This window comes from Ornithorhynchus anatinus, chromosome X1, assembly GCF_004115215.2.
Source record: "Ornithorhynchus anatinus isolate Pmale09 chromosome X1, mOrnAna1.pri.v4, whole genome shotgun sequence".
Lineage (NCBI taxonomy): Eukaryota > Metazoa > Chordata > Mammalia > Monotremata > Ornithorhynchidae > Ornithorhynchus > Ornithorhynchus anatinus.
In genome coordinates this window covers 30,868,030-30,894,521 of record NC_041749.1, presented here as the reverse complement: position 1 = coordinate 30,894,521, position 26,492 = coordinate 30,868,030, and the positions used below count along the sequence as shown (strand labels likewise).

Sequence of the window (26,492 nt, the reverse complement as noted above, 5' to 3'; positions counted from 1 at the left end):
CTGTAAAATAGAGATTATATTCCTGTTCACCTTCCTATTTAGACTGTGAATCCTATGTGGAACAGGGACTGTGTCCAATCTGATTATCCTGTATCGGTTCCAGCACTTTGTACAGTGCCCTGCACATAGCAAGTGCTTAACTAATTATTCATGGTGTGGGTTGTGTTTTGCTCTCTACCTAAATTCTGAGGATTTCCCCTTTCTAGTTCCACCCTCTCCTCCAACTCAGACACTAAACTAGAGCTTCTGAGGGAAGAAGAGTGTCTCCATGTGGCTTCCAGAATGGACAGAGGCATCTTAGTGGACAATATCAGATGCTCCTCCAGGGATCAAGCACCACATTCTCCTTTCACATCTCCACAGTAGACCTGGGACTTAATCCGCATTGCTCTCAGGATAGTTCATTTCACAGGTCTGTAGAGGATCTCAAGGAGAATTTTTCCAAATCCATTTAAACTGCTTCTGCAGCCTCTGGGAGCTCAACAAGGCAGGCTGACTCTCCAGCTGTCATAAGCCTGCACTCGTCACTCAGAACTGATCATGTTAGAAAGATGGGGCTGGGAGCAATCAGTGTCACAGCTGGGTGTTATGGATTCTGATTCCAGGAGGGTCAGGAGTCAGGAGACCTATTCCCAGCTAAGTAACCTTGGGCAAACCATTTAACCTCTCTAGGCCTGCATGAAATGGAAAGCAAATGCAAAGTACATTGAAGCTCTTGGTGATGAGCATTATGCAGGCATCATGTCAACGGCAGAGCCCAATCCTAACGTTTGTCAATGTGAAAACTTAAAATATCAGAATGGAATCTAACAAAATTCATTGATTCAATCGTATTTATTAAGTGCTTACTGTGTGCAGAGCATTGTACTAAGTGCTTGGGAAAGTACAATACAATAATAAACAGTGACAATTCCTGCCCACAACGAGAAGGGACAGACATCAATACAAATAAACAGACATCAATACAAATAAATAATATTACAGATATGTACATAAGTGCTGTGGGGTTGGGAGGTGGGGAAGAGCAAAGGGAGCACATCAGAACAATGCAGAAGGGAATGGGAGATGAGGAAAAGTGGGACTTATTCTGGGAAGGCCTCTTGGAGGAGATGTGCCTTCAATAAGGCTTTGAAAGGGGGGAGAGTAATTGTCTGGCAGATTTGAGGAGGGAGGGCATTCCAGGCCAGAGGCAGAACATAGGCCAGGGGTTGGCGGTGAGAAAAGATGTGATCGCGGCACAGTGAGAAGGTTAGCACCAGAGCAGCGAAGTATACGGGCTGGGTATGAATGAGCAGCATGGCATAATGGATAGAGCACAGACCTGGGAGTCAGAGGACTCTGGTTCTAATCCTGGCTCCACCACTTGTCCGCTGTATGATCTTGAGCAAATCATTTAACTTCTCTGTGCCTGTTACTTCATCTGTAAAATGGGGATTAAGATTTTGAGCCCTATGTAATCCAACCTGATTGTCTCGTATTCATTCAGTCGTATTTATCGAGCATTTACAATGTGTAGAACACTGTACTAAGCACTTGGAATGTACAATTCGGCAACGGGTAGAGACAATCTCTACCTAAGCACTTAGTAAAGTGCCTGGCATGTAATAAGCACTTAACAAACACCATTTAAAACAAACAAAAAGAAGCAAAATTCTGCATGAGTATATAGAATATTTTCCAAATGGCAATTAATCATGGGTATTTATTGAGGACTTACTGTTTGCATAACATTGCACTAAGCCCTTGGGAAAGTACAATACAACAGAATTGGTAGACACATTCTCTGGCCACAAGGAGCTTGCAGTCTAGAGGCATTGTTGCTGTGATATGTTTCTGAAATTAGGAAGTTAATAGAATTTAGTTCAACCAGTGACATCACACAAGCTCCCCTCCCTTAGACAGGTCATGTGGCCCAAGTTGGAAACTGCATCCTTGTTTCCAGAAACCTGGGAGGAAAGTGGAACAGAAAGGCTCCAGAGCAAGCTGGAGGAGACAGAGATCTCCACAGAGATAGGCTTTAGGTATGGGGGTTTAGGAGAACTTCCTTATCATATCATATGGAATGGAGGAAGACGAGATGGCAAATTTTCCTCCAGCTCAAGGAGGCTGAGCTCTGAAGTCAAACCTGCCTGGATGGGTTCTAATAACAAGTCAAGACCCTGGAGTCAAGACCCTGGAGTCACTGTTGTGTGATAGCAGTGCTCTGCACACAGTAAGTGTTCAGTAAGTACGATTGAATGAACGATTGAATGAAAATTAGATTCTTATTTATTTAAGGATGCGACTCATCAATCGTGTCTGCACTTTTCTCTTTATCTCCACCCCAAAGGGTGATTTGGGCTGCAAAAGGAGGACCTTAAGTGGAGAATGACTTCACCCAGTTCTGAACTGGAACCTGGATTTCCTCCTGGACTGCTGCCAGGGTATGTGGAGTAGGGACCTCTAAATCGAAAACGTGTCCAGCAGGAAGGAATGTCTCAAGGACGGGGAGTGGAGAATACGCTTCTGGAGTACTGAACCTAACCTGAAATCCAGTGTCGCTATAACGTGCACTTTACAGCCACTGAGCATTAACGGAAGGAGGGGACTGAGGGAGGATGAGAGAGAGAGAAACAGAGAGGAAGAGGTATCGCTTAAAGAGGATCTATACTGTCTCCCCAGCCTCAGATGCACCTTGTGTTTTGCGCTCATCCTCTCCCTCTCCACTTCCAGTTATGTTCTCCCTCCACCTCTCCTCCACAGGAAGAAAGAACTGTACCATTCCCTCCAGCCCCCCTGCATTCCCTGAAATGCAGTTCCCCTTCAACTCTGGCTCCCTGTTGCCCCTTCTCAGAGAGAGGAGCTGGTTATTGTAGCTCTCCTTGCCATTGGTTGTATTGTTTTCTTACGCCTCCAATTCAAAGAAAAATTCTTTCGGAGGGTGACAGCGCTAATGCACGGTGGCATTAACCAGATCCGAAACTCGAGACGTTCCTGGTCTCCGGCGCAAAGCACATTCCCTTCACACGCTGAGGCTGAGCTTTCCCTGATTATGGCAGATAAAGGGCCCCGGGGGCTAGCTCCCCAGTGGGAATAGCATCTTCCTCCATGAGGTGGCCTTCATGCCCAGAAGACACTTGGGCCTTTGGGCAGTAAACTGTGGGGTAGCCTTTTCTAGGGAAAAAGTGGGAAGAACAACAGTTCACTGAACCCCATCTACCCTGGCAATGTATCCATCAGTAGTATTTATTAAGAGCCTACAGTGTGCAAAGCACTCTGCTAAGAGCTTGGGTGAGAGCAGTAGGTGTAGGAGACATGATCTCTGCCCCCAAAGTCCGTGTCCCACATTCTAAGGATCAGGCCAGCCTAAGGGGCAGAGCAGTGGCATCAAAAGTGGGGAGACCGAATCCCACTGTGGCCAGTTCTCTCACCACCATTACCAGCAGCTCCCTGCGGTGAACATCAAATGTTTAAGGGATACCGATCCAAGTGCAAAGGTGACACAGGAGGGAGGGGGAGTAGGGAAAATGAGAGCCTAGTATGGGGAGGCCTCTTGGAGGAGATTAATTTTAGGCGGTCTTTGAAGGTGGGGAGGGTGGTGGTCTGTCGGGGTGGTTTCTATGAATGGGCAGGAAATTCCATGCCAGAGGGAAGATATGGATAAGAGTTCAGTAGTGAGACAGATGAGATCGTGGTACATTGAGTAGGTTGCTGGAAGAGGAGCAAAATGTGTAGCTGGGTTGTAGTAGATTAATAATAATAATTGTGGTATTTGTTAAGCACTTACTACATGCCTTGCACTGTACTAAGTGCTGGGGTGGATACAAGTAAATCTGGTTGGACACAGTCCCTGTCCCACGTAGGGTTCACAGTGTCAATCCCCATTTTATAGGTGAGGTAACTGAGGCTCAGAGAAGTGAAGCAACTTGCCCAAGGTCACACAGCAGACAAGTGGTGGAGCCAGGATTAGAACTCCTGACCTTCTGACTTCCTGGTCTGTGCTGGAGCCACTACACCATGAGGTAAGGGAGGAGGGAGAGAGTGTCTCAAAGTCTTCGGTAAGGAGCCTTTTTTTGATGTGGAGGTGGATGGGAAATCATTGGGGTTTTTGAGGACTGAGGAGACACTGAACTTTTTTTAGAATAATGATTGATAAATAGATAAATAGATAAAATATTTCAACAGAGTGAAATAAGGATTGGAGTGGGGAGAGACAGGAAGGCAGGGGGTTCAGCAAGGAGGCTGATGTGGTAGTTGGGGTAGGATAGGATGAGTGCAGAAGCAGCATGGCTCAGTGGAAAGAGCATGGGCTTTGGAGTCAGAGGTCATGAGTTCAAATCCCAGCTCTGCCACTTGTCAGCTGTGTGACTGTGGGCAAGTCACTTAACTTCTCTGGGCCTCAGTTACCTCATCTGTAAAATGGAGATTAAGACTGTGAGCCCCATGTGGGACAACCTGATTCCCCCGTGTCTCCCCCACGCTTAGAACAGTGCTCTGCACATAGTAAGCGCTTAACAAATACCAACATTATTATTATAAGCCAGGTAACAGGGGCAGGGGTGAGGAGTCACCCTTGGCATCATCATTTTAGGGCTCTTTTGCTTGGGGTGAGTGAGACAGATTGCAGACTGTCCAAAAAGGAATGAGCAGATCAGCTCCTAAAACCAATGTTTCTCAGCATCCAGAGCTGCACTCTAATTTTTTTTTAATGATATTTGTTAAGTGCTTACTATGTGTCAGACACTGTTCTAAGCTCTGATCCCCTTCCCCACTCAGAAACATAAGCACAGCCCAAAAGCTGATTATCCAAATGCCTAGTTTTGGAACCAAGTCTAAGCCAGGGAAAATGGGGATGAAATTCCCACATAAATTTCATGACTGAGACAAGTGGAGCCCAGAGTGGGTCCAGATGGCCAAACTTCTTTTTGCTCAGGTGCCCAACTGGGACAGGGGAAGAAGGGAGGAGGGCTGGAGGAAGGAGGGACAGAGGTGGTGACCTTCAAGGTGCACGGGAGAGACATTTGATTCAGGCTCTCATTAACATGCTGGACTCTCAACGTCGATCAGGTCAACTTTGGCCAGGTCAACTCTGTCCTTCCTAGCCCTCTTCAGCAACTTCAATAGTGTGTGTTTCTGTGTGTGTGTGTGTCCACTGCAATGATCCTTCCCCTTTCCCTACACTGGGGGAATTCCCTCCAGATTGGCTTTCTGTGGATAAAATAGGGCCTTCCAATACGACTTAGGTTGAATGGCTTACCCTCTCCCTGCCTCATTTTCCCCACTTCCACAAATGGATCTTTGTGTTCTAGATCAACCTGCTGGAGGGGGAAGTGGGGAAGATTAACAAGATGGAGTCAACGTCGAGAGTCCCCAGGCTGAAAGGTGCGACAGGAGAATGGAGTGCTGTTATTGTTGGAAAAAGCGTTTCCGATTCCATTTCCTTTCCTGGCTGCTGAGGATTTTCCGTAAAGGTGGCAGCTGTGTCCTCTCTAATTGTTTTCCGGGCTGACTCATGCAGCTGTGTGGCAGGTGGGAGGTGGGGGCCCAGAGAAGAGAAAGGAGGGCTGAGACCACGTGAAACAAAACTACTTTACACTCAACTCTGTGTCTTGATGGAGGTTTTCACTGAGGATCTCAAAGCATTTTTTAGGACACTCCTATAGGTGTCAGTCGGGAACAGGCAGCATGATCCAGGTTTTCCAGAAGGGAAACTAAGGCTCTTTAGAGGATGCTTATTTCAAGGGTCCAGTTGAAACCTAATTATAATAATGAAAACGGTGGTACTTGTAACTATGTGCCAAAACGGTGCTAGGTTTTAGGGTAGCTATAAAATAATCAAGTTGTACAAAGTCTCTATCTCATATGGGGTTCACAATCTGAAAAGGAGGGAGAACAGGTTTTCATTCCCATTTTCAGATGAGGAAACTGAGGCAAAGAGAAATTAAGTGACTTGCTCAAGGTCACACAACAGGCAAGTGGCAGAGCTGGGATTAGAACTCAGAACCACTGACTCCCACTCCTGTGCTCTAGCCAATTATAAGAATATTAATAATAATAACCACAATGGTATTTGTTAAGCACTTATTATGTGCCAAGCATGTACTAAATGCTGAGGTAGTTACAAGATAATCAAGTCAGACATAGTCCCTTTCTCACTTTGACGTCACAGTCTTAGGGGTAGGGAGAACAGGTATTATTGTGTCCCCCATTCTACAGATGAGGAAACCTAGGTACTGAGAAGTTAAATGACTTGCTTAAAGTCACACAGCAGTTCAGTGGCAGAGCCAAAGTTAGAACCCAGGTCCACTGATTCCCAGGTCATTGTTCTTTCAACTAGGATATGTTGATTCTAAATATAGTATGGAGCCCTAGGAAGGAGAATAAAGATAATAACTGTGGTATTTGTTAAGCACTTACTATATGCCAGCCACTGTACTAAGTGCTGAGATAGAAGCAAATTGGACAAAATGATGTTTTGGTTGTGGGAATGGTGAATTGTTGAATATATTTTTATTTCCTTGATTATAATTGGAACTTCAATAGAACCCTATTAAGCTGGATTCCAGATTCTCCTGGCTCATAAAGATTTTCCTAGCTCTGAGCTCCCCAATATCCCTTTTCTCAGAAGTCTATGGACTATTGGGTTACTTCTCCTTATCTCATGCTCTCCTTTTCTACCTGGAAATACCTTCCCTTTCATATCCAACAGAGTACCATTTCCCACATCTTTAAAACCCTACTAAAACGGTGCCGCCTCTAGGAAGCCTTCCTTGATTAACCTCTCATCTCCCCACCCTATCCTCCTACTGCTCTACATTGCCTCTGCACTTGGGTCTGCCTTCTCTAAGCACTTTGATATTGACCCCACTCCAAACCACCCGCACAGAACTTATTTACATCCCCTAATACTCAATTGCTTCCTCTATCTGTGATTCATTTTAATATCCTTCTCCCCCATTAGATTGTATGTTCCTTGAGGACTGGGATGAGGTTTATCAATTCTCCAAAGCACTTAGTACAGTGCTCTGCACACAATAAGTGCTTAATAAATATGATTGAATGAATTGAATGAATGAATGCTTTGCACACAGTAAGTGTTCAATAAATACCACAGATCGATTGATGTTAGAATCAAGAGAGAACTTGGCTGAGATGGGGATGAAACCCTACAGGGATACTGTAGAGTCAATCAGCGTGGTTCAGTGGAAAGAGCCTGGGCTTCGGAGTCGGAGGTCATGGGTTCGAGTCCCGGTTCTGCCACTTGTCAGCTGTGTGACTGTGGGCAAGTCACTTCACTTCTCTGTGCCTCAGTTACCTCATCTGTAAAAATAGGGATTAACTGTGAGCCTCACCTGGGACAACCTGATTACCCTGTATCTACTCCAGTGCTTAGAACAGTGCTCTGCACATAGTAAGCGCTTAACAAATACCAACATTATTATTATTGGTATTTATCGAGTGCTTATTGTGTGCAGAGCACTGTACTAAGCGACTGGAAGAGTACTTCATCCCTAGAAATCTTTACAATAAGTAGGCAAACAGAGATGTCCAGCCTGGATTTAGGTAGTCCCCTGGGGGAAGCAGGGGACTGACCCAGTCCCAGTGACCTCTTACTCCCTCCCAGCTTTAGGATTCAAGAGAGGTGCTGAAGGGCAACTGCTAACTCTCCCTAGTGCCCCTCGTGAGACAGCTGAAGCCACTAATAAGTAAGGCAAGCAAATGCCTTTTTCCCCTCTCCCAACTCTCCTTCCACCAAGTTTGCTTGATATCAGCTGCCTTTAAATAGTACTCCTCCTTCCCTTCCTTTTGGCAAAGGCCCAATCTCAGCTGTAAAGCAGCAGCACCACCACCTCCTTCCCAACCCTCCAAAGTCAGGGGAACTCCTTGCATGTTCTCCCCATCAGGCTACAATAAGGAATGCAAATGTTTTTTTTCATCTGGAGCCAATCACAGTGTAACCTATGCCAAAAACTAGGAACTCGTGTTGTTTCCAACAAGTGCAGAGACAGACAGCGGGGCCTCAGCTCTTGCATATCCCTCTCCGCTCGGCCCTGAGGACCCGATGTTTGTAAACACAGTGGAATCCAGGGTCCAGGTTGAGATGCTTTTGGTTTCCCATCTTCTCTAGACAAAGGAGGCTGTGCTCACTAAGGTAAATATTACGCTTCTCAGAGGCAACTTTGAAGAGTTGTTATTTCCCCTGGTTTATTGGGTCCGGCTTCCAGACTGCGGCATGAAGACGGCTGAGGCTGAAGCCCGGAAAATGGAGTTCCTGTGGTTTGTTTGCTCCTCTGGGCTTTCCAAGATTGAAGGAAAGTGACAGATGGGTGTGCATTTCTTAAGAGCTTGGAGCCCTGTCAAAATGGTTCTAGGGCTGCTGGTGGAATTGAAGCTTTGTTCTTTTAATCGCTTTGAGAAACCCATCCCAGATCCCAGAATCAAGTGGGAAAATTGAGGCATTTATTCACTGAACCCTTACTGTGTTCAGAGTTCCTTCCTTCCCCCTCCAAAAATGTATCCAAGTGCCCAGAACGCTTGGATTAATAAAGGCAGGAGGGCCTAGGAGTCTTAAGAACTAGCCCTGGCCATTATCATCTACTATGGTTAATGAATAAATCATGGGTATGTCAACAGAAGGAGGCTGCGACTGCAATGCAAGAACTCTGAGTTCTAATCCGGGGTCTTTCACCAACTCTTCTGTGAACTGGCAGCAAATCCCTTAATCTCCCTGTGTCTCTGTTTTCTCCTTTACAGGGTGGTGCTATCAATGCTGACCTCTCTTTTGGAGAATGGGTTCTCTAATTAAAGATCGTGTGATGCTTGGGAAATAATGAAGATCCATGAACTGTAATAAGGAATAGACACCATAGCCACAGAGCTGTCCAGAAACAATTATTCTAAATCAAATCAGGGGTAATGACATCAAGGGATGGAAGATTTTGGCAAACCAACAGGCATTTCAACACATAGGAAACTTTCTGGAAGACCCTGGAGACTTTCTGGGGTGTTCTGAGTGAGGGCTGCTGCCTGAATTTCAAGATGGAAGCCCTGCTCTAGTCTCACCTCCCTGAGCTCATCTAGAGAATAATGAAGGCTCAGTCAGTATTTATTTGTAAACGGCTCAAAAGGAAAGAGACGGAAGAAGATTGAGGGAAAAGTCAATTGCCCTCTTAGTGATGGTGGTAATTCCACATACACAAGAGTTAAATGTTTTAAGGAACTGGTATTGATTGTCAGCTGGCCTTTTTTTTAAATGGTATTTTTTAAGCACCTACTATGTTCCAGGCAATGTGCTAAGCACTGCTGTAGATATAAGACATCAGGTTGGACATAGTCCATGTTCTATGTGGGGCTCACAATCTTAATCCCTTTTTTTTATATAGATGAGGTAACTGAGGCACAGAAAAGTGAAGTGACTTGCCCAAGGTCACAGAGCAGACAAGTGGTGGAGATGGGACTAGAACCCCAGGTCCTTCTGACATGCATTCACATGCTCTATCCATTAATTGGTTCTGTATAACCATCCCAGAGCTAGATTTTAAGATCAACACCAGATGATAATAATTTGGTTGGCCAGTGTTGTGTTTTTACATTAGTTAAGGACCTAAGATTCATTAGAGAAATAAGACTATACTGGGAACAGTAACAATAAAGACTTCAATTTTCCTAGTGCTGAAAGTTATTCTCTCAGATCAAGGAGACCATTTAGTGTATTGATGCAGTAAAAGCTCAACTCTCACACAGCAGTGCGCTAAGGGGTTTCCCAGTGGTCTGAGACACTCTAGGCTAAATCCAATCTGAAGCTCAATAACAATAGCCTGCTTTTCTAAAAGACTTTTATTACCAAAAACTAAAAAGAGTATTTCTCCTCAGAATATTCCTTTGCAGAAAAGTGCTTAGTAAATATTCATTGAGTGAGAATATTCTTCTGAAGAAAAGAACAGCGGTCGTTATTATTCTCCCTTGATAGATGAGAATACTGAGGCATAAGGACTATCCAAGGTCTGACACATAATCATTAACAAAACCAGGTGTAAGAGTCTTAGATTTCTGACTCAAGTCATCCTCCACATTTAATGATAATCTTGCTGCTGGTGTAACAGTCTGTGTCTGGTAGTGTGATAGAAAGGACCAATGTGTAACCAGCAGTCAGGTGGGGGTGGAAGGTCATAATGAACATTTTGGACTTAGACGTTGGTTGTAAAAGACCCTGGGACTGCTTACAGGGAGAATTGTTGTGGCCTAGTGGACAGACCTCGAGCTTGGAAGTCAGAAGGACCTGGGTTCTAATCCTGGCTCTACCACTTGTCTACTGTGTGATCTTGGACAAGTCACTTAACTTCTCCGTGCTTCTTACCATATCTGTGAAATGGGAATTAAGATTGTGAACCCCATGTGGAACATGGACTGTGTCCAACCTGAGTAGTTTTACCTACCCTAGCGCTTAGTACAGCATCTGGCACGTAGTAAGTGGTTAGCAAATACTATTAAAAAAAAGAATTGAGGGAAAACCAATGCTGGATGCCAATAATATCACTTGCCTCACTGGCCTTCACTAGCCTCAGGACTTCCCTGGAATTTCTTTGAGCTTTCCATGCTGAGATTCTGTGTCCTTAATACCTTGATTATCCTACCTCACCCTCCTCCCATAACTACAGGAGGGGCATGGCAATCTTTTATGCCCCCAAGGACATGGCTCACCTGGCCTGAACCCTATTTCTCTCACCCCCCCCCCCCACACACACACAGAGTAGCCTTGGCGAGACTGCCCTCTGACTTGGTGGCATTTGGCAGGACTTTCACTGTAAAGAGTTTGATTTACTCACCTTGCAGGATACCAGATCTTGGTTCAATTTGTGTTTTCCATTTCTGGCAACTAGACATTGGCTTGGTCAACCTAATGCCAAGTGGGACTAATAATTCTAGTGGGGGTTTTTTATGTGTTTTTTTTTTTCCTTATGGTATTTGCTTCCTATGCATCAAGTACTGTTCTATGCCCTTGGAAGATACAAGTTAATCAGGTTGGACACCGTCCTTGTTCCACATGGAGCTTACTGTCTAGATACATGGTAGAATAGGTAGTGAATGCCCATATTACAGGTGACAAAACTGAGGCACAGGGAACATAAATGAATTGCCCAAGGTCACATAGCAGGCAAGTGGCAGAACCAGAATCAGAACCCAGGCCTTCTGACTCCCAGGACTTTACTCTTTCCACTAGGCCACACTGCTTCTTTAGTGAGGTCTTCGTAGCACAGTAAGAGAGGCGTCTAGGTTCATTTTTCTGGACTAGTGGCAATTACCTACAGAAGTAGGTTGGAGCTGGGGTGGGGGGAATGATGACTTGTAACCTGAAATTTTTCCCGCTGTATATTTCTGGTGAATCAGTCAGTCAATTGTATTTATTGAGCACTTATTGTGGGCAAAGTACTGTACTAAGTGCTTTGGAGAGTACAGTATAATAATATAACAGACACATTCCCTTGGTTCATCAGTGGTTGAGCAAATCAGAGGGTAGAGGGATACCCCAGACAACCTTAAACTTGGGGACCACTTTCTGAGTCCCTGAAACAGCACTTCAGGAGGGTTCCATTCCTTCCTGATCAGGGCTCTGCTGCCATGCTTTGCCCCAGAAGATTCTTAGGCTGAGGTCTTACTGTGCCCACACACATCTCTGGCTTGTCTGTCCTGCCCACATGCTCTCTTGGCTTGTGACATTAGCCTTGGGAAGAATCATTGATTTCTTTGTCATCCATCTGAGGACAAACCACTAGGGTTTCATCTCTTTTTTTTCTTCCATTCTGGGAAACTTCTCACTCTTTCCTCATTTCTTCCTTATCTGGTTTTTTCAAACTGGCCTCTGGAGTGACAAAACCACATCCCTGGGGGTCAGTTCTGAAGGTGAAAATATACTTCTCTGCAAAATATATTTCTCTGCACACCACGCTGTTATTAGAGAAGCAGCGTGCCTAGTAGATAGAGCACGGGCCTGGGAGTCAGAAAAACCTGGGTTCTAACCCCACCACCTCCATCACTTGTCTGCTGTGTGACCTTGGGCAAATCACTTCACTTCTCTGTGGCTCAGTTCCCTCATCTGCAAAATGGGGATTAAGACTGAGACCCATGTGGGACATAGGCTATGTCCAACCTGATTAGCTTGTATCTATCCCAGTGCTTAGTACAGTACCTGGCACATCGTAAGCATTTAGCAGATGCCATTTAAATAAAAAAGCCCAAGCATGCAGTATGCAGATCCTCCCGCCAAGGCAGAACTGGGACTGCTCTGGAGGCACTGAGAGGGAAATAACATTTCCCCCATCAATTCCCCTGCTCTTTCCTCTAGATCCCAGCACCAGTATCTGAGATCTGATGAGCTGAAGCTGCCAGCCTTCCTTGGCAAATCTGACACCCCCTGGAGAGATACTCTTCGGTTATCTCCAGACAGGTCGTTATCTGCCACCATCTAGGGACAAATGGCCCCTGGCTCCATGGCACCCACAGAGAGGCTCCTTCAGTTACCAGGACCTTTATCTGGAGATTTGGGCTGGAACCTTCCAAGAGTCTAAGGATATCGCTTTATGGAGCTGGTCCTGGAAGATCCTCTTGTGTTTAAATCTTCATTCTTTAGGAAGCTAGAACAGGAACTCTTCTTGGGGACCATCAGAGGGTGAGGACTTGGTCTCAGGCTTTGGAAGGATCCATCTCTAGTTGTGATGCTTTTAGCTTTGAAAGTTGCTTCCCACGAAACACTTGTCCAGTCTGGCCAAAAGTCACTCCCCTATTGGCTCAGTGCAAAACCATTTGTGTTGGTGGTGGAACAACCCACTGTGAAACCTCTTCAAGGGAGTGAAGTCTGTAATGAAACCATCTAAGCTGGGGCTTAGAAACTCTGCCACTTGTCTGCCATATGACCTTGGGCAAGTCACTTCACTTCTCTGTGTCTCAAGTCCCTCATCTGCAAAATGAGGATTAAGACTGTGAGTCCCATGTGGGACATGGAGTGTGTTCAACAGATTACTTTGTATCTACCCCAGTGTTTAGAACAGTGCCTGGCACATAGTAATTTCTTAACAAATTCCATTAAAAAATAGATTTGATAGCAGGGTGTAGAACTTGACTAGACTAACGTTGTTGTGGGCAGGAAATATCACTGTTTATTGTTGTATTGCATTTTTCAAAGTACTTAGTACAGTGCCCTTCACACAGTAAGCGCTCAATAAATACAACTGAATGAATGAATGAAAGTGTAAAAGCTATGGTCCTAACCCTCAAGGAGCTGATGTTCTAAAACAAATGTTCATATTGAGCCAACCTATTTCTTCCACTGGTCTTTCCTGCTATTTAAATCTTTCTAAGGTATGTACAAAACTCCATTTTTAATTTATTTTTATTTTTTTGTGGGGGGGTGGGTTGCTTGGAGGTGGGGCTATTGCAGAGTGACCTGTACCAGGTCTGGGTGGGAGAGACAGTCTGAATGGCTTTGTTTATAAGAACATCTTTCCTGTGATAGATGCCTGAGCTGCGGAAGTCTGTTTGCAAGTTTCTCTTTAAAACATGAATCAAACACTGTTTGGAGAACATGTGCTTCTCTGTCAAACATTCCACTTGCTCTGGAGCCTGCACAGTGCTGGCTCCTCAGAGAGTCCCAACACTGACTGCACTCAGAGAAGCATCTGGTCAAAAATGCTTATTCCTCTAATTGTTTCTGAGGAAGAGGAGTTAAGTCTGTCTTGCCCAACCACTGCCTGGTCCCCAGGCTCATGTCACCACAGTTAACAGCAAATCTGGTTTTGTTTTTAAAATGCTTTTAGAACTGCTTTGTGGTTCTTCAGAGTCCTTTGTCCCAGTCAACCACTCTATTACTAGTATTTATTGAGGGTTCACTCTGTGCAGAGCACTGGACTAAGTATCTGGGAATAATTTCAATCTAACAGAAGTTCAAAGATCTCAACACACCCACAGAATTCCGGGACACTTTGGAAGGAGGGTACAGTGAGAGGTTACCTGGGTCCCAGCTTCTGAGAATTGTCACCCGAGGCCATTCCAAGGTTTAACAAATAGCAACAACACGTGGTGTTTTTAGAGGCAGCTGAGAAGCAGCCTGAACTTGTGCAAAGAGCATGGGACTGGGACTCAGAGGACCTGTGTTCTAATCCTGTCCCTGCCACATGTCTCTTGTGTGATCTAAGGCAAGTCACTAAGCTTCTCTGTGCCTCAGCTCCCTCATCTGTAAAATGGAGATTAAGACTGCGAGCCCCACTTGGGACGTGGACTCTGTCCATGTGTGTATCTTACCCCAATGCATAATGCAGTGTCTGGCAGATGTATTAAGCGCTGGGGTAGATTCAAGCTAATAAGATATGGTACATAGTGTACGCTGAACAAATACCATTTAAAAAAAAAAGTCTCACAGTCAAACCAGAATAATGAAATGTCAAATCACAGTATCGAAATAAACTAAATGTATTTTCCAGCAGTCCTCTTCCCAGCTTCCCTGCAGTCTCTTTTAGTAGAGAATGAAATAAAATAAAGCATCATGAGCCGCGGCCATCGTCTTTGTTGATCTCAGATGATGGCTATTCCTACCATTACCCAATTTTTTTTTCCTATCATTCTTTTCTGATGTTCCTGCCTGCTCCCCCTGCCCCTCATATGGTTTCACAGTAGTCCTGAGGCTTTTGGACTCCAGGCTCCTCTGTTCTTGCCCTGGTTCACTGACACAAATCCTACATGTTGCACTTGAGATCTGCAGAGCTTTGACATCATTCAAAAAAACAAGATGTCTTGGAAGCATCAGCAAGGCCAGGTGAGTGTACATAGAATGACCCAAAATTAGATGACATAATTGCACTGCATAGCTCTAGTAAAGTAATCATTATGAAGGTACAGCATCATAAGATAAATAGGTATGTTATAGATGAGGTTGTTACATTTTTAGATTTCTGCCTGACTTGCCTACTGGAATCGGGATTTTTTTTTTTAAACCTATTTAGAATCCTTCCATAAGCTCATGTTACCCCACTGGACTCTCTGACATAGAAAGGTAAGCCCCTGGAGGGACAGGTTCCATGCCTAATTCTCACCTGAATACTCTTTCCCATAGCTTAATACATACAGAGCACTATAAAATACTATTACTAATTAAATACTATCACTAATTAAGAGAGGTAAGAACAACAGGCGGGGTAAGATGAAATGTGTTGTTCAGAAGAATAACCTGGCTCTGGTTTGTCCCTACTAGAGCAGGCAGAGATACCAAGATGACTGGGCAGGTCTAGGCCTTTATAAGCAGGGCGGAGGGGGGACAGGACTCCAGCCTCAAGACTGATGCCCCTGTCCTCCCTCCACACAGAGCAGTGAGGGCTGTTGTAAACTTCTCAACTGTCCCTGCAGCCTTACAACTGCCAAGGACAAGAGACCTGGGTTATTTCCTGGCCTGTGGAGCTGGAGTGCTGTCCCAGGGATTTAGGATAAACTCTTTGACTTTTGGTGCCTACAGCAAGGGGAATAATACCATTCGGCATTAATTCAGTGACCTGTACAGAGTAAGCACTTAATAGATACTATTGATTGACTCCCTCTCTTTCCTCTCTTGTACTCTTACTCTGCTTCATCTGCTCCATGGGCTTCTCTTTCCTGTTTCTTCCAGAAAACAGGAGTTGCTCCAAGCTGTCCTTAATGGAACTCCCCCTGCCTCTAACAAGTGTTCAGGTGCAGGCCAAGGATATGACTCTTCCCTGAGAGTAAACCAATCACTGCAAGTCTTCTGGAGTAACATTTGATATATTTATAAGATTTAACTTTAGGAGGGGTGATGCCTACTCAATTTAAAAATTTGTATTTGTTAAGCACTTTATGTCAAGCACTATCCTAGATACAAGTTAATCAAGTTGGAAATAGTCCCTGTCCCACATGGGGCTTACAGACTAAGTAGGAGGGAGAGCAGGCTTTTCATACCGATTTTGCTGTTGAACAAAGTGAGGCACAGAGAAGTTAAGTGACATGCCCAAGTTCATAGCACAGGCAAGTGGTGGAGCTAGGATTCAAACCCAGTTCTTTTGATTCCCAGGCCTGTGCTGTTTCCACTAGGTCAGGCTGCTTTGGCCAGCTTCTTCTACTGTTTGTGCTGCCTCTCCGAGTCGATAATTTTCTCGTAAAGGATTAGTGGAGTAAATGCTTCTCACACAGAAAGCGCTCAAATAAATACCATTGATTGATTAAATATCTGATATTCTGAGGAAGGAGTCTGAGAGAGTTTCACAACCATAATACTGATTTAGTCTTTAATGCTACAGTTATGGTGCCAAGTTTTATTGCATTGTATTCTCCCAAGCACTTAATACAGTGCTCTACATACAGTAAGTGCTCGATAAATACCATTGATGATGATCAAATTGATTCCCTGCCTGATATCTTACGCGAGTTGAAAGTTTTCCACTTATTCAGACCGAAGGGCAGAGAAGAACAGAAAGCCTGATCTGAGCTGGAGGGGATGGGAGGAAGAGGGGGGAGAGGAGGAGGGAGTTCCTCTCTCCTTGGCAACAAGCATCTATTTGCTGCTTAGTCTTTGTAGCGGGTGGGGGGAAGGGAGGAGAAGGCAGAGGGGACGGGCCAAGCAGATGTGATCGCTCTCTGCTGGAAAAGGTAAAACCAAGAACATTATGCAAAATGGAGAAGGGATTCCCCCAGATGAGATGGGGCAGGGCTGTTAGATTTCTGTAATCCTCTAGATGGCACCCAGGGACCCCTTACTGAGTCCCCCTGAAGACAGACTGGTTTGGGGATTAAATAATGCAGCTGAACCCTCCCTGTCTGGGAAGTGACCTGAGGAAGTCTGACCCGCTGCATTCTCCTGGTACCTGGGGAGAGGGCCCATTCTCCCTGCCTTTTCAGGTCATTTCTCCTGACCAAAATTTGGTCCCCTTGGGCCTGTTTGGATTGTTCTGCCTCTTGGGATCTGTCTCTTGACGTATGGAGTTGGTCAGAGCCAGAGACTCCACTGTCTTTGGGGAGTGACCCAGCGCTGCCTATTTCGTTCTGTTGTCTGTCTTCCCCGATTAGACTGCGAGCCCGTCACTGGGCAGGGATTGTCTGTATCTGTTGCCAAATTGTACTTTCCAAGCGCTTAGTACCGTGCTCTGCACATAGTAAGCGCTAAATAAATACGATTGAATGACTGAATGAATGAGTCCTCCCCCTTAAGTTTCACTCCCTGAGTTTTAGAGGCAGCTGGTCCAGGCCCAGGGAACTAGGAGTGGCTTTCTCTCTGGAACCTGGAAAGAAGGTGACCATTTGTCTAGTTTCATACTGGACAGTCTTGTTTTCTGCAGGTCTGTCCCTCGTATGACCAGTATTCTCATTTTAAATGCCAAGACTCCCTCCTCCGCAGCTCTTGCGGCCAAGTGCCATGACTCTAAAGCGGCACTTGTGTTCACAGGGGCCAGGGAGAAGAACGCAAAGACTTTGGAGAAGAGTGGGGGTAGTTAGGGGTTTCCCCAGCGACACACTCTGTATTTTGTATATTTCTATAAAAATTCCATAGGATATAATAGAACTAATATTTATTAAGTGCTTTCCGTGAGTTGAGCCCATTATAAGATTATTTTAGATAACAAGTATAAGCCGAACAACGTATACATCTGCAGCTTCCCGGTTGGCAAAGGTGTATCTGATATACTACTATTCTCCTATATTCAAGACCCTTCTGAAATAACATTTCCTCTAGCAGGCCTTCCCAGATTGCTAGTCTCTCTGCCTTATCCCCAACTGCCATTTCAATATTTCCTAAGCACTTTAATACCCACAGTGGCAGTAACATTTATGAAAATGTCTTAATATTTTATTATATCCTACATGCAATTTCTTTTAGTGTGTGTCTCCCCCTCTAGATTATAAACTCTTTGAGGTCAGGGGTCTTGTCTACTCTTTCTAGTATGCTCTCCCAAGCACTTTGCACCATCATTGTGGGCAGGGAATGTGTTTACCAACTCTGTTGTATTGTACTCTCCCAAGCACTTAGTACAGTGCTGTGCACATAGTAAGCACTCAATAAATACCATTGTTGATGATGATGATGAGTTTTCCATGCACAGTAGGTACTCAGGAAATACTTACTGTTTGATCTGTGAGTGTCATAGGGGGCCAGCTTATCAGGAAGATACTCTCTCACATGCTTAACAAAGCCCTTCCAAGTCATAGATGAGTCATGGGTTCACCTACTGAAGTCGGGAGACAATCTCTGGACAGGGCCGGCATCCTGTAGGGACAGTGGGGAGAAAGGGGGTTTGACCATCCCAGGTGCCAATGGGGTCTACCATCCTCATTTGAATGGACAACTGTGCAAGGGCTAAAGACAGATCTGTTGAGCTAAAGGACTTACACAAAGCTTCAAATATTTCATAAAAAGTCCACAGATTTCCTTATCCACTGAGGAGGACTGGAAATAGGGCTCAAATTCTGGAGGGGATTGAAGTGGAAACCCCCACAAAAAAACAGACTCTCAGAATCATAGGATTGGAAGGGACATCTTCTAGAGGTCATTCAGTACTTCCCCCTGATCCTCCCCTATTCCAGATGGATGACACCTAGCCTATTCTCTTTGGGTTTGTTTTAATAATTAATAATCATAATAATTATGGCATTTGTTAAGCACTTAACTATGTGCCAGGCACTGTACTAAGTGCTGGGGTGGATACAAGCAGATCGGGTTGGACACAGTCCCTGTCCCATGTGGGGCTCACAGTCTCAATCCCCATTTTACAGATGAGGTAACTGAGGCCCAGAGAAGTTAAGTGATTTGGCCAAAGTCACACAGCTGACAAGTGGTGGAGGCGGCATTCGAACCCATGACCTCTGACTCCCAAGCCCGGGCTCTTTCCACTGAGCCACGCTGCTTCAAGGTTTTTGGGTAGTACCTTGAACTTTATGCTTTTTGAATTTCATCTTGTCTTTGTAGGACCATTTCTCCAAGCGAATCTTAAATTCTGTCCTTGTCCAATTCAGCGTCACCTGCCAAATCAAAATGACTTTATCCAGAGCCTATTTTTGGCTCTGCCACTGGCTGACTGGTGGAGGTGCTAATGAGCACACTGAATTGGTCAGAGGGCAGATAACAAGGAGCTTGGGAGCAAGGGAGGAGGGGGAACAGGAGTTCTGGATAATCCACAAACCAGATAGCTGGCCCCTGAATAATCAGGAGTTGGCTGTAAATGGATAAATAGAGCCCTTTGTGCTCTTGAGCTATTAACCCAGAAGTTTCTCGCTCAAGTTAACAAAAAGTAAAAGTTGGTGCCTTTCTGATGGGTGCCTTGTGGGATCAGCTTCCTGATTCTAAAAGTGCTGATGTCGGAGTCTCCCAGGATTGACCGATGCAACTCCTCCCTGAGACTTTCGGTCCAAGAGCCTGTGAGGAATAAGTGATTATTGATTTATAGGTCTGGTGGTTTACATAGCAGCACTTGCACTTTCTTCCTCCCAGTCATGTTCCTGCTGGGACATGTTGCTTTCTTTAGAAAAGCAACATGTAAGACCACAAAAAAGGGTTTCCTACACACATCTATGGTCAAAAGGACCCCAGCATAATGCCAGTGCTGTCAGCTACAACACCGAGACCTGGTTCTCTTGGCAGCCACTTTGGTTTTTGCCACCCCTGTTAGCCAGCTAATTTTCAGATAGCTGTCGGTCTGTTCACCTCACAGAACTCACCCTAGATGGTGCTTTGATCGTAATCCTTTGCCTTTGTTGACATAGCTCCAGCAGGCAGAACCAAGACCAGGATTCAGGTCTCCCGGTTCCCAACCCAGCGTCCTTTCCACTGGACCAACAGGAGGGCTAATTCTTAAAGTGAAGAACATAGTGCTGGTGAGAAACTTTTCCCAGATCTTACATTACACTAATGAGTAGAATTAAAAGCAAGGTGGGGGAGTACATTAGTACAGCCAGGTAGAGGTTTGCTCTGAACAGTGTTCAAGGGTGAAGAGACCAGCTGAAAGATTAGGCCAAAGATTTTTGGAGTGGGATAGTCAAAATCAGTTAATCCATCCAGGACACACTTCCTGGCTTAGCACTCAAAGTTTTATGGAAAGACGCTAATGCGCCTTTGAATTATATATTCCAGAGTACGTTGACATTTATCACCTCATTTGCCCCAGAGATTTTAAACTAGAAATATTTTTTCTAGGCCATCATAAAAATTGATTTTAAATACATAAGGCTTTCATTCTAATATTCTGCATTTCCATTTTGAGCACCCTTCCAACGTGACCAGTTATCGCTGATTTGAAAATTTTCAAATTTTCATCATTAAAGAGTAAATGGTTTTCCTAGTCTCCCATTGGCCAGGGTTACCTTTATTCTACAGATATCAATCTTTCTGCCAATTATTTTAAGGTTCAGTTATGTTTCTAGCCTATCCCACAAGTATAAGTACCTAGGGATCAAACCTACCTCCTCACCTTGTCCTCACTACTTTATATCATTCCCTCTGATACTCATTTCCTTTTGCAGAAATTCCTTAACCTTGGCTTCAGAGCTCTCCACCATTTTTCTCCAGTTTACATAACTGCTCTTCTCCTACTACTCAATACTTGACACTCCTGATTCCTCCCCCAGCTCACCTTCTCCTCAACTTCTCCTGTCCAACATCTTGCTCATACTGTTCCCCCTGCCTGGACTTCCTTTCCCCCCCGAATCCACCAGATCACAACTCTCACCATCTTCAAAACCCTCCTAAAATCCCACTTTCTCCAAAAACCTTTCCCTGATGAATTCCTCTCATGTAAAACTAATAGCCACCCCTTAGCACTTATGTATTTATTTATAAAGTATTTTCAATTGTGCATTCAATTATTTGTTCAGCCATTTCATCCAGACATACTCGCTGCTCCTACATGTTATGTCCTCATTATTCTTTCTGCTCCCACTATTTGTAAATATTTAATGTTTGCTTACCTTCCTCATTAGATTGCGAGCTTCCTGAGGATACGGATTGGTGGTATATTTTGCTTCTGTCGTACTTGCAGGCGCAGTTAATACAGTGCTCTGCTCAGAGGATGCCCTCAAATACCACTGATTGATTGTTTGGATTGATTCTCTTCCTTTAGACTCCAGATCCTGGATCCCTCCTTTCCCTGTTCTTGCTCCAAATTCTTTCCCCAAATCTGCTTATTGTTGAGCATCAGGTATTTTTTTCCATGGTATTTGTTAGTGCTTACTATGTGCCAGGCACTGTACTAAGTGAAGAGGTAATCAAGTGAGACATAGTCCACGTCTCACATAGGGCTCACAAGTCTTCATCCCCATTTTACAAATGAGGGAACTGAGGCACAGAAAAGTAAAGTGACTTACCCAAGGTCAAACAGCAGACACATCGTGGAGCAGCAATTAGAACTAAAGACCTTTTGACTTCCAGGCCCGTGCTCTATCCACTGTCATGCTGCTTCTCTTTGTTTATGCTCTGTTTACTTTGTACATGAGGTTCATGGGCATGTCTGACGTATCTTTAGCATGTCCTTGGGCTAAGTTACCTAGAGGAAAAAGCACAGGTGTGGGAGTCAGAGGACGTGGGTTCTAATCCTGGCTCCGCCACTTGTTTGTTCTGTGACTTTGGCCTCATTTTCCTCATTTGTGCCTCAGTTTCTCTGTGCCTCAGTTTCCTCATATAGTAGGGATTAACTATCTGTTCTCCCTCCTACTTAGACTGTGAACCCCAAGAGGGACAGGAACAGTGTCTGATCTCATTATCTTGCATCTACCCCAGTTTTTAATACAGTGCTTGGCATGTAGTACACACTTAAGTACCACAGTGGCCACTATTATTCCCCAGACAAATTCTGCCCCAGGAGGGTGGTAATTCAAGCTTAGATCTCCCCTTCCTTCTCCCACCCAGTTCTGGGAGACCTGAGTCTGGGACCCACAAGCAGTAGGGCAGGAGAGATGAGGCTGGAGATACCTCTTCCTACTAGCCTCATTCCTCCTGTGAATGAGGCTAGCATTGAATAGAATAGACTGTTGAATAGCTAACAGTGAGTACAATGAACTGCCCCTTTCTTATTGCTGCTTCTTGGCAAATATGAAAAAGATTTACATGATTTAAATGACAAATTTGGAGAGAAAAGTGTAAGTACAGAATTTTAAAATTTTTATGAGCTTTGGTGGCACATGGCTAGCAAACTCGGAGTTATCACAGAACCTTTCCCCTTCAAGTGCCTTATCTCCCTAGCTAATGGTTTTACAAAGTTGAAAGCCCACATTACTCAATAGAATTTGAATAAAATGCTATTGTAGTTCTCCAAGAACTTAGACTAATAGCACAGTAAGTGCTCAATAAATGCTATTAGGTGATTGATTGACATCTAGTATTTACTGAGTATTTATTTGGTCAGAGCACTAGACAAGAAACTTGGGAGCAAAATCACCACAATAACAGAGTGTCTGCTCTTACGAAGCTTACAATCTAATGGAGGAAGAGAATAAGAAATAAGAATGTGTCTACCAACTCTGTTGTATTGTACTCTCCCAAAATGCTTAGTACAGTGCTCTGCACACAGTAAGTGCTCAGTAAATACTATTGATTGAGGTACAGATATTTCATATATTTACAGATGTGTGCATAAATATATACATACATCTATATATGCATATATAGGTATATACAGACACATAGATGCACACACACATGCAGTGGGAGTAGGAGAAAACATATAGATATAATTGGTAAGCAAAATAATGGGGAAATGAATAAATTAATGAATAATTGAATGGGGTATGTGTATCAATATATACCTAAAGACTAAGAATGGCTGCTGAAGTGACATGATCGAAGGCTAGTCTATGGAATAATAATAATGATAATAGTGGTATTCATTAAGCACTATGTCCCAAGCATTGTACTAAGTGTGAGGTCAAACACAGTCCTTGTCCCACATGGGGCTCAGTCTAAGGGTGAGCGAGAACAGTTAATTCCCATTGTTTGGATGAGAAAACTGAGGAACCTAGAAGTTAGGTGACTTACCCAAGGTCACAGAGCAGACAAGTGATGGAGCTGGGAATTAGAACACCGGGCCTCTGATTCTCAGCCTGTGCTCTTTCGACTAGGCTACATTGCTTAGGGACTACTCTTGGAATGAGGTACACCCTTCCCCCTCCCTGGAGGATTCATATTCTTAAAATTTCTCACGATCTTTCTCTTCATTTCCTGTGTCCTTGAAAATCCACTTGTTTGCATTCTTTTCTCTAAGGATATCTGCAAACACTCTTGTCAGTTTTTGGCATTCAACCGCTTTCTCTTTATTTCTCACCCACAAATCTTTGTAGTTATCTCATTTTTGAACTAATCTCATTTTCGAACTCAGCCCCTTTCCTAATTCATATTCTTCTTCTTTTGAAAGGTGAGAAGACAGAATTTCCAACTTTATTCCCGCAAATCTCTGGGGACATTTTCCCGGCTCTCAGTCCCTGGGCGGTAAGTGTGCTCGGGGTCTTTGTACCAAACAGATCTCATTGTTCCACAGAGATACAAAAACAGGCTCAACTGAGACATTTGCACCCAAGGGGAGCTGCCGACCAAATAGAATTAAACTACGTTTGATGAGTTGAATTCCATCACAGAGGGACGGTCCTCTTGCAATCCCTCTTCCTTTTTGGAAGGGCTCAACCAGTCATTTTTCCAGTTTTTCCAGGGACTGGAACCTTCCAGGGGAAGTTTTCTAGTCATTTTACTGTCAAAGGAACAACAGTCAAAACAATATATAAAGCTATTCAAATCAGGTGGGAGCTTGGACCTTTTTTACCCCAGGTTGCAGCCCTGAGCCTGCCTCTGCAGAAAGAAAAGGGATCCCAGGCCGCAGCAGTTTTGAAGAAATCCACCTGAGGCAAGAGCCCCGGCTAAGGAGAGTTTCTCTTGTGCAAGACTGTGGTTTGACCTTTACCATCCACTCTTGTAGCCTTGTCTCCGCCTGGCTCATGGTCCAGGATTGTTTATTTTATTTCCTTCCCGCAGAAATCCAGTAGAAATCTGTTGAAAACAGAGTCTCCATTTGAGGTGGGTTGAGGGTGGAGGGTCCATCCAGAGGCCTAGACTTCTTCAAACATTCTCTCTGCCCGGGCATGGGCTCACCCAGGCCTGGTTCTGGAGTGAGCTGTTTCCCAGCCCACATCAACTTTCAGCCTCCTGAAAGTGTGTGCATTTCACAGGTGCTGTGGCAGGTAAGGCTGTGGAGAGGAAGTGGGATTGGGTTTCTGCAGGTTTCCCAGCTCAGCTCCTCAAGGGGCCCATTATCTGTGGGTTAGCAGAGCTTGCAATGGACTGGACCAGTGAGGGGCTGAAATGAGTGCTCCCCCATCCCCTCCCCCATGGTCAGATTACCCTGCTCAGTCAATGATTGCAGCCACAAGGGAATCTGGGGGGCAGACCCAGCCTCAGAGCCAAGCATTTCACATTTTATTTTGGGGCATTTTCCTGGCAGGCCAAAAGCTGCTGTACTGGGCATGGGTTGTCTACCCCAACACCCCCTCAACCCCCTCTGATATTTATTTACACTCCTTCCCCTTTCCGCTTTTACACTTTGGTTATGTTTCTCCCTCCTCCTTCCTGGCAAACAGCTCCCAGCTTCTACTTACTCCTGGGAATACTCTCTCCAGGTCCCCTTTCTTAACCTGCCACTCCCCATGAGCTCCTATCCTTTCCCTACCAGAGACAGTAACTTGTGCCCCGTAAAGATTACCTAGAGGCTGCCCAGGGCCTGGACTTCCAGCCCCCACAGTAGCTGGCTATTGGATGCAGTCCAGGAACAAGTTTCAGGAGCTCTGGGGGGGTTTTTTTGTTTGTTGGCTCTTTGTTTTTTATGGTATTGTTTTTACAGTGTGCCAGGCACTATACTAAACACTGATTCTTTTTCCAAGTTATTGTGTGACCTGGGGCAAGTCTTTAACCACTCTGTGCCTCAGTTTCTTTATCAGTAAAATGAAGCTGATGCCTACTGACTCCCAGGGATGGAGAGAGTGATCAGTGCCTTCCTCTGGGCATTCCTGCTCTGCTCCCCTCCCTTAACTGGTGAAGATCAAAAACTTCAACTGAAACACCAGAAATATAACTAGTCCACTTAGACTGTAAGCCCTTGTGGGTGGGACAGGGATTGTGTCCCTTCTGCAGATACTGTTTCTACCCCAGCACTTAAGTACAGACCTTGGCTCATAACAAGTGCTTAACAAATACCAAAATAATAATAATAATAACTACTACTATTATTATTATTGTGGTATTTGCTAAGCACTTACTGTGGGCCAGGCACTGTACTAAGCACTGGGGTAGATACAAGTAAATTGGGTTGGACATAGTCCCTGTTCCACATGGGACTCACAGTCTCTCTCCCCATTTTATTGATGAGGTAATTGAGGCCTAGAGAAGTGAAGTGACTTGCCCAAGGTCACACAGCAGGTAAGTGGCAGAGCTGGGATTAGAACCCATGACCTTCTGACTCCCAGGCCCATTCTTTATCCACTGCGCCATGCTGCTTCTCTGATTATTAACAATTTTCAATTATTAACAAACCACCCAATTTGGTTGGTCATAGAATCTCTTGTTTAATCGACTTTGCTGGGACAAACAGAAGACCCTCACAAGAACTGTATTTCAACTCCCATCCACCCGAATTTTATTTATTTTCACCCTCAGCTTTCTATTTAGAGGGGGTCGGAGCTGCTGAGAGCTGGTTTCTGTTAATATCACAGTTTTTTTAAGAAAGGCCAATCTTGCTTCAGCCGCCCAGAGAAATGTTTCTTTGTCTAGCAAAGCTTCAGAGAAAGAAATGCCCTTTGAGGCAAGAATTGTATTTGTAAGATTTCACCCCTTCTGGTCTGGACAATAACAGCTTCTGTCTCAGGGACACAGTCATTCCCCTAAGGTACCCAATGAACCGGCAATTTTATACTTTAGTATGGTAATTAGAGTCCTGATGCTGATAAGGCTGCTGACCTAAGCCACTCTCAGCTCCAGCCAGACCCCCAAAAGGCCAACAAGTGTCAGCATGCCTCAGTCTCCCACGCAGGAGATTCTAAACTTTGCCTGCCATATTGGACTTCAGTGACATCATGCACTGATGACGTCACACAACAAAGAAGCCTTTGTTGACTATTATGGCTTCTCCCACAGATTTCAATTCTCCAGTGGAGAAGATGGATCTAAAATGATGGTGGATATTGGCTCTAAGGACTAGCTGGCCCACAGCCAACTTGTTCTGTACAGCCTGGACTGAAACCGCCTATGGACACGAGTAAGATGAATTGTGTGGTCTTAGCTCGGCTCCCCTCACCACTTGCTCACTAAAGAGAGAACCTAATTCTGAAGGATACTGGAATGAGAGTGCAGTGTTGTGGATTGGCAAAGCAACAGAGATGTATGAGGAAGGTCTTATGGTACAACCATTTTTTTTAATGTAATTTTTTAAACGCTTACTATGTATCAAGCACTGTTCCAACCACTGGGGTAGATATGAGGTAATCAGGTCAGACACGTT

At 44.6% G+C, this 26,492-nt stretch overlaps 2 long non-coding RNA genes across 3 annotated transcripts in view; both read left to right on the top strand.

The window, feature by feature from the left end:
• Window positions 1-26,243, top strand: part of LOC114806325 — a 44,371-nt gene extending 18,128 nt beyond the window's left edge. The window contains exons 1-3 of one of the 2 annotated variants that reach the window (XR_003754350.1): window positions 19,758-19,839; window positions 23,367-23,440; window positions 26,129-26,243. This is a non-coding gene — a long non-coding RNA (uncharacterized LOC114806325). Of the gene's footprint in view, window positions 1-19,757; window positions 19,840-23,366; window positions 23,441-26,128 lie in introns of those variants that run through there. The other variant, XR_003754349.1, reaches the window with a different exon arrangement.
• Window positions 3,918-9,056, top strand: LOC114806326. The gene is made up of 3 exons (XR_003754352.1): window positions 3,918-4,001; window positions 5,289-5,361; window positions 8,734-9,056. It is a non-coding gene; the product is annotated as an uncharacterized LOC114806326 (long non-coding RNA).
• Window positions 26,244-26,492: the final 249 nt, after the last annotated feature.